This window comes from Periplaneta americana, chromosome 7, assembly GCF_040183065.1.
Source record: "Periplaneta americana isolate PAMFEO1 chromosome 7, P.americana_PAMFEO1_priV1, whole genome shotgun sequence".
Taxonomy (NCBI): Eukaryota; Metazoa; Arthropoda; class Insecta; order Blattodea; family Blattidae; genus Periplaneta; species Periplaneta americana.
In genome coordinates this window covers 34441018-34449261 of record NC_091123.1, presented here as the reverse complement: position 1 = coordinate 34449261, position 8244 = coordinate 34441018, and positions in this window count along the sequence as shown.

Sequence of the window (8244 nt, the reverse complement as noted above, 5' to 3'; positions counted from 1 at the left end):
AAAATAGGAAAAAAAAAATTTTTTCAAGTCCAACAGGTATAGAACACAGCTGAGAACCCCGATGGATTGCACGGGGACTGTTGCTTAGTCCAAGTACAATCCACCAGAGCTCTCAGCTGCCGCCTATACCTGCAGGACTTCCAAAAATTTTTTAAGGGCTCAGGTACAGATTACAGCAGTAAAATTTTCGAAATATTCAACACTATTTCCTCCATTCCTCCATCCTGCACGATAATGAAAATTGTTCAATGTAAAACACTGTCATTCTGCTTCATGAAAAAAAAAATTTCTTTTTTAAATCGTCATTTTTTATTAAAAACTTGAGAATTTGTTTCAAAACTTGACAAATTATTCAAAAACCTGACAAATTATTTAAAAACTTCTTTAAAAGCTTCAGAAATTATTTAAAAACTTGAGAAATTAATTAAAACCTTCATAAATTAATTAAAACCTTGAGAAATTATTTTAAAACTTTAGAAATTATTTAAAAACTTTGAGAAATTATTTAAAAGCTTGAGAAATTATTTTAAACGTTGAGAAGTTATCTACAAGCCTGAGAAATTATTTAAAACCATGAGAAATTAATTCAAACCTTGAGAAATTATTTAAAAACCTTGAGAAATTAATTACAAACATTGAGAAATTATTTCAAAGCTTGAGAAATTATTCAAAAGCTTGACAAATTAATTAAAACCTTGAGAAATTATTTTAAAACTTCAGAAATTATTTAAAAGCTTGAGAAATTATTTTAAACCTTGAGAAATTATTTAAAAGCTTGACAAATTATTTAAAAGCTTGACAAATTATTTCAAAGCTTGAGAAATTATTTAAAAGCTTGACAAATTATTTCAAAGCTTGAGAAATTATTTCAAACCATGAGAAATTAATTAAAACCTTCACAAATTATTTTAAAACTTGACAAATTATTTAAAAACCTTGAGAAATTATTTGAAAGCTTGAGAAATTATTTTTAACCTTGAGAAATTATTTAAAAGCTTGAGAAATTATTTAAAACCTTGAGAAATTATTTAACAACCTTGAGAAATTATTTAAAAACCTTGAGAAATTATTTAAAAGCTTGAGAAATCATTTTAAAACTTTAGAAATTATTAAAAACCTTGAGAAATTAATTTAAACCTTGAGGAATTATTTAAAACCTTGAGAAATTATTTCAGAACTTGAGAAATTATTTAAAAACCTTGAGAAATTATTTCAGAACTTGAGAAATTATTTAAAAACCTTGAGAAATTATTTCAAAGCTTCAGAAATTATTTTTAACCTTGAGAAATTATTTAAAAGCTTGAGAAATTAATTAAAACCTTGACAAACCATTTAAAACCATGAGAAATTAATTAAAACCTTGAGAAATTATTTAAAAACATTGAGAAATTATTTAAAAGCTTCAGAAATTATTTAAAACTTGAAAAATTATTTACAAACCTTGAGACATTATTTAAAACATTAAGAAATTATTTAAAACCTTGAGAAATTATTTAAAACCTTGAGAAATTATTTAAAACCTTGAGAAATTAATTAAAACCTTCAGAGATTATTTAAAAGCATGAGAAATTATTTAAAAGCTTGAGAAATTAATTAAAACTTTGAGAAATAATTTTAAAGCTTGAGAAATTATTTAAAACCTTCAGATATTATTTTAAACCTTCACAAATTATTTAAAAACTTGAGAAATTATTTAAAAGCTTGAGAAATTATTTTAAAACTTGACAAAATATTTAAAAACCTTGAGAAATTATTTAAAACCTTCAGAAATTATTTAAAACCTTGAGAAATTTTTTTAAAGCTTCAGAAATTATTTCAAACATTGAGAAATTATTTCAAAGCTTCAGAAATTATTTAAAACCTTGACAAATTCATTAAAACCTTCAGAAATTATTTTAAAGCTTGACAAATAATTTAAAAACTTGAGAAATTATTTACAAAAATGAGAAATTATTTTAAACATTAAGAAATTATTTAAAAGCTTGACAAATTATTTTAAAACTTGACAAATTATTTAAAAACCTTGAGAAATTATTTAAAAGCTTGAGAAATTATTTAAAACCCTTGAGGAATTAATTATAACCTTGAGAAATTATTTAAAAGCTTGATAAATTATTTAAAAACCTTGAGAAATTATTTAAAAGCTTGAGAAATTATTTTAAAACTTGACAAACTATTTAAAAACTTGAGAAATTATTTAAAAACCTTGAGAAATTATTTCCAAGCTTCAGCAATTATTTTAAACCTTGAGAAATTAATTAAAACCTTGACAAATTATTTAAAACCATGAGAAATTATTTTAAAACTTGACAAATTATTTAAAAACCTAGAGAAATTATTTAAAATCTTCAGACATTATTTTAAAACTTGACAAATTATTTAAAAACCTTCAGATATTATTTAAAAGCTTGACAAATTATTTTAAAACTTGACAAATTATTTAAAAACCTTGAGAAATTATTTAAAAGCTTTAGAATTTATTTAAAAGCTTGAGAAATTATTTAAAACCCTTGAGGAATTAATTAAAACCTTGAGAAATTATTTTAAAGCTTGATAAATTATTTAAAAAACCTTGAGAAATTATTTAAAAGCTTGAGAAATTAATTAAAATCTTGAGAAATTATTTCAAAGCTTTAGAAATTATTTAAAAACCTTGAGAAATTATTTACAAGCTTGAAAAATTATTCTAAACCTTGACAATTTCATTAAAACCTTGATAAATTAATTAAATCCTTGAGAAAATATTTTAAAACTTGAGAAATTATTTCAAAACCTTGAGAAATTAATTAAAACCTTGAGGAATTAATTAAAACTTTGACAAATTAATTAAAAACCTTCAGAAATTATTTAAAAGCTTGGGAAATTATTTACAAGCTCCAGAAATTAATTAAAACCTTGAGAAAGTATTTTCAAACTTGAGAAATTATTTAAAAACCTTCAGAAATTTTTTAAAGGCCTCAGAAATTATTTAAAAGCTTGACAAATTAATTAAAACCTTCAGAAATTCATTAAATCCTTGACAAATTATTTACAACCTTGTGAAAATAATTAAAACCTTGACAAATTATTTCTTAACTTGAGAAATTATTTCAAAACCTTGAGAAATTATTTAAAAGCTTGAGAAATTATTTGCAAACTTCAGAAATTATTTAAAAACTTTATAAATTGTTTCAAAACTTGACAAATTGTTTAAAAAACCTTACTAATTATTTAAAAACTTCTTTAAAAACTTGACAATTTGTTTAAAAACTTTAGAAATTGTTTAAAAACTTGACAAATTATTTAAAAACCTCATAAGTTATTTTAAAACTTCTTTAAAAACTTGAGAAATTATGTAAAACCCTGAGAAATTATTTAAAAACCTTGAGACATTTTTTTAAAACTTGACAAATTATTTCAAAACCTCAGAAATTATTTCAAACCTTGAAAAATTATATATAAGCTTGAGAAATTATTTAAAACTTTGACAAGTTATTTCAAACCTTGAGTAATTATTTCAAACCTTCACAAATTATTTCAAACCTTGAGACATTAATTAAAACCTTGAGAAATTATTTCAAACCTTGACAAATTAATTAATTAAAACCTAGACAAATTAATTAACACCTTGACAAATTTATTAAAACCTTGAGAAATTATTTAAAAGCTTGAGAAATTATTTACAACCTTGAGAAATTAATTAAAAACTTGACAAATTTATTTTAAAATTGAGAAATTATTTAAAAACCTTGAGAAATTATTTAAAACCTTGACAAATTATATTAAAACTTGAGAAATTATTTAAAACGTTCACAAATTAATTAAAACCTTGACACATTATTTTAAAACTTGACTAATTATTTTAAAACTTGATAAATTATTTAATACCTTGACAAATTATTTAAAAGCTTCAGAAATTATTTAAATCCTTGAGCAATTAATTAAAACCTTGACAAATTATATTTAAACTTGAGAAATTATTTTAAAACCTTGAGAAATTATTTAAAACCTTGACAATTTCATTATAACCTTGAGAAAATATTTAAAAACTTGAGAAATTATTTAAAAACCTTGACAAATTATTTAAAAGCTTCAGAAATTATTTAAAACCTTGACAAATTAATTAAAAATCTTCAGAAATTATTTCAGAGCTTGGGAAATTATTTACAAGCTTCAGAAATTAATTAAAACCTTGAGAAATTATTTAAAAACCTTGAGAAATTATTTAAAGGCTTGAGAAATTACTTAAAGGCTCGAGAAATTATTTAAAAGCTTGAGAAATTTATTAAAACCTTGAGAAATTATTTAAAAGCTTGAGAAATTTATTAAAACCTTGAGAAATTATTTAAAAGCTTGAGAAATTATTTAAAAGCTTTACAAATTAATTAAAACCTTCAGAAATCAATTAAAAACTTTGACAAATTATTTTAAACATTGAGAAATTATTTACAACTTTCAGAAATCAATTAAAACTTTGAGAAATTATTTTTAAACTTGAGAAACTATTTAAAAACCTTGACAAATTATTTCAAAGCTTGAGAAATTATTTAGAAGCTTGACAAATTAATTAAAACCTGGAGCAATTATTTCAAAGCTTCAGAAATGATATAAAGGCTTGAGAAATTAATTAAAACCCTGAGAAAATATTTAAAAGCTTCAGAAACTATTTCAAACCTTGAGAAATTATTTAAAACCTTGACAAATCTTTTAAAAGCTTGAGAAATTATTTAAAAACCTTGAGAAATTATTTCAAAACTTTAGAAATTATTTTAAAACCTTCAGAAATTAATTAAAACCTTGACAAATTATTTAAATCCTTGAGAAATTATTTAAAACCTTGAAAATTATTTCAAACCTTGAGAAATTATTTCAAAACTTGAGAAATTATTTCAAAACCTTGAGAAATTATTTAAAAGCTTGAGAAATTATTTTAAAACCTTGAGAAATTATTTCAAAGCTTGAGAAATTATTTAAAACCTTGACAATTTCATTAAAACCTTGAGAAATTAATTAAAACCTTGAGAAAATATTTTAAAACTTGACAAATTATTTAAAAACTTGAGAAATTATTTAAAACCTTGACAAATTAATTAAAACCTTGACAAATTAATTAAAAACCTTCAGAAATTATTTAAAAGCTTGAGAAATTATTTAAAAGCTTGACAAATTAATTAAAACCTTGAGCAATTATTTTAAAGCTTCAGAAATGATATAAAGGCTTGAGAAATTAATTAAAACCTTGAGAAAATATTTAAAAGCTTCAGAAATTATTTAAAACCTTGAGAAATTAATTAAAACCTTGACAAATTATTTAAAAGCTTGAGAAATTATTTCAAAGCTTGAGAAATTATTTTAAAACTTGAGAAACTATTTCAAAACCTTGAGAAATTAATTAAAACCTTGAGAAATTACTTAAAAACCTTCAGAAATTATTTAAAAGCTTGAGAAATTATTTTAAACCTTGAGAAATTATTTAAAAGCTTCAGAAATTAATTAAAACCTTGACAAATTATTTAAAACCATGAGAAATTAATTAACACCTTGAGAAGTTATATAAAAGCTTGAATAATTATTTTAAAGCTTCAGAAATTAATTAAAACCTTGAGAAATCATTTAAAAGCTTGAGAAAATATTTCAAAACTTGACAAACTATTTAAAAGCTTGAGAAATTATTTTAAACCTTGAGAAATTATATAAAAGTTTGAGAAATTATTTTAAAAAGCTTCAGAAATTATTTAAAAGTTTCAGAAATTGTTTAAAAGCTTGAGAAATTATTTCAAACCTTGAGAAATTATTTAAAACCTTCAGAAATTATTTAAAACCTTGACAAATTATTTACAACGCTCAGATATTATATAAAAGCTTCAGAAATCATTTCAAACCCTGACAAATTATTTCAATGCTTCACAAATTATTTCAAAACTTATTTTTAAACTTTAGAAAATATTTTGAAACTTGACAAATCAATTTAAGAACTTTAGAAATCATTTAAAAATTCAAGAAACTATTTTAACATTCAACAAATTATTTAAAATTTCTACAAATTATTTCAAAACTTCTTTCATTATTTAATAACTTCTGCACTTATTTTCAATATTTCTTCTATTATTTCAATATTTCTGCAATTCTTTTAATATTTCTCCAATTATATAAATATTTCTTCAATTATTTCAATATTTCTTAAATTATTTTTATATTTCTACCATTATTTCAATATTTCTGCAATTGTTTCCATATTTCTTCAATTACTTAAGTATTTCTTCTATTATTCAAGTATTTCTTCTATTATTTCAGTATTTCTTCAATTACGTAATTATTTCTCTAAATTATTTTAGTATTTCTGCAATTATTTTTCAATTATTCCAATATCTCTTCAATTATTTCAGTATTTCTTCAGTTATTTTGACATTTCTCCAATTATTTCAATATTTTTTTTTTTTTCCCCATTACTTTAATATATCTTCCTTCATTCATTTATTTATTTATTCATTCATTCTTTAAATTTTGAATGTTGTTTATTTCATTTGTGATCAATGAATAAGTTTTTTTTTTTTTATTGTCAAAATATTTCTTTCACATAGCAGAACAACAGTGTTTACACATACTCATTTCCATTATTGTACAAGACACAGTAATCAAGGAAACACGTGTTCAACATTTCAAACATTTTTATCCTGTAAGCTGCACCTAGGCCCTTCAGTTCCACAGATGTGCACTACAGCACAGAACTCTGATGGATCCCACATGGACCTCCGGGTAGTCCATGCACAATCCAGCACAGCTCTCCACTGTAGCTCACATCGGCAGAACACGAGGAATAGAATCAAAAGTCCCACCGATATAGAAAACAGCGGACAACTCTGATGACTTCCACACCGACTTCCGCTTAGTCCATGCAGAATCCACCAAAGCTCTCCGCTGCCACCTATATCCGCAGGACTCAGACTCTGGATAAGACAGGTAAGGTGGGGAAGAGCAGGCCTACACTAATCTACAAACACATGCAACTACAATCGTGCTGTTATTTTCTTATATGGTACTTCATGCGCATGCAAAGTCCCTACACTTCAACGACGCACGATCCCAAACCTAAAATGAACCAAAAAAACCCTATAACGGAATGAATATGCAATAACAATACCAATAAATGCAACACCAAAGGAATACAATAGACGACTGAAAAATATCAGCAATCCTTCAGACTCCATAATCACCAATTAGGGCCTATATCAACCTCTGCAAACAATACTGAGGGAAAATAGACGTATAAACTGCATAACACAGGACTGTCGACAAGACAATTACAAATTTATACCATTTACAACAACTAAATAATTTCCAATTTACAAATCTTCTCACTATTCGTGAGCTGCCACAAGGGACAAAGAGTACGGTACTTAACCATATTCATGTTTACAAGCATTCATTTTGTTTTGACAATCAAACTCCTACAACTACATAGCTGCAAATACATTTTGTCATTGGTGGAAATATACCATACAGTACCTAGTTTTAGAGAGCCAAGTGTTACAAAAAAGTAAACAATGCTAATCAACTTTGTTTCATTTTGAATATAGGGGAGCAATTCATCCTTTCAATGCAGCTAAAGTTACAATCAGAATAATAGATGTAGGTATTCCAAGCCTCTTAAACCATCCTATGTCACCAAACCATTCAAAGACCATAAAGTAAACTGTTCAACCTATACTCCTAATAGCTATAATGCAACTAAAATCCATCCATCAAGTAATGAATATCAATATAATTATAAAATTCAAAGAAAAAAAGTCCAACTAGCCAAATCATGTATCACTTAAAGCAATTAATTATTCAAATCAGACAAATTAAGACTACAAAAACTATTATCAAAATTGCAATTCACATGCACAAGCCAGCTATCAATGTAACAAATTACAATCCTCACACCAAAAACCAACGACATCCAAAAGGTATTAAAATCATCAATCGCTTTCTAGGAAATGCTTATGAAGAAGCCAATACCACACATGACGACAATACCAATAAATGAACAAATATGATAAAGAATCATAGCAATTAAACAGATTATTATCAATAGAAAACTATCAGAGTAACAAATTACAATCCAAACACCAAAAACCAATATTTCAAGTGCACCAGTGCACTAAAAACGTATTCAAATCATCAAGCACCTTGTAACAGAGGACAACAATACCCAATAACTGCACAAATATGGTCAAAACCATCAATACCAGAGGAATACAACATCTCATTGTCAATAGAAGA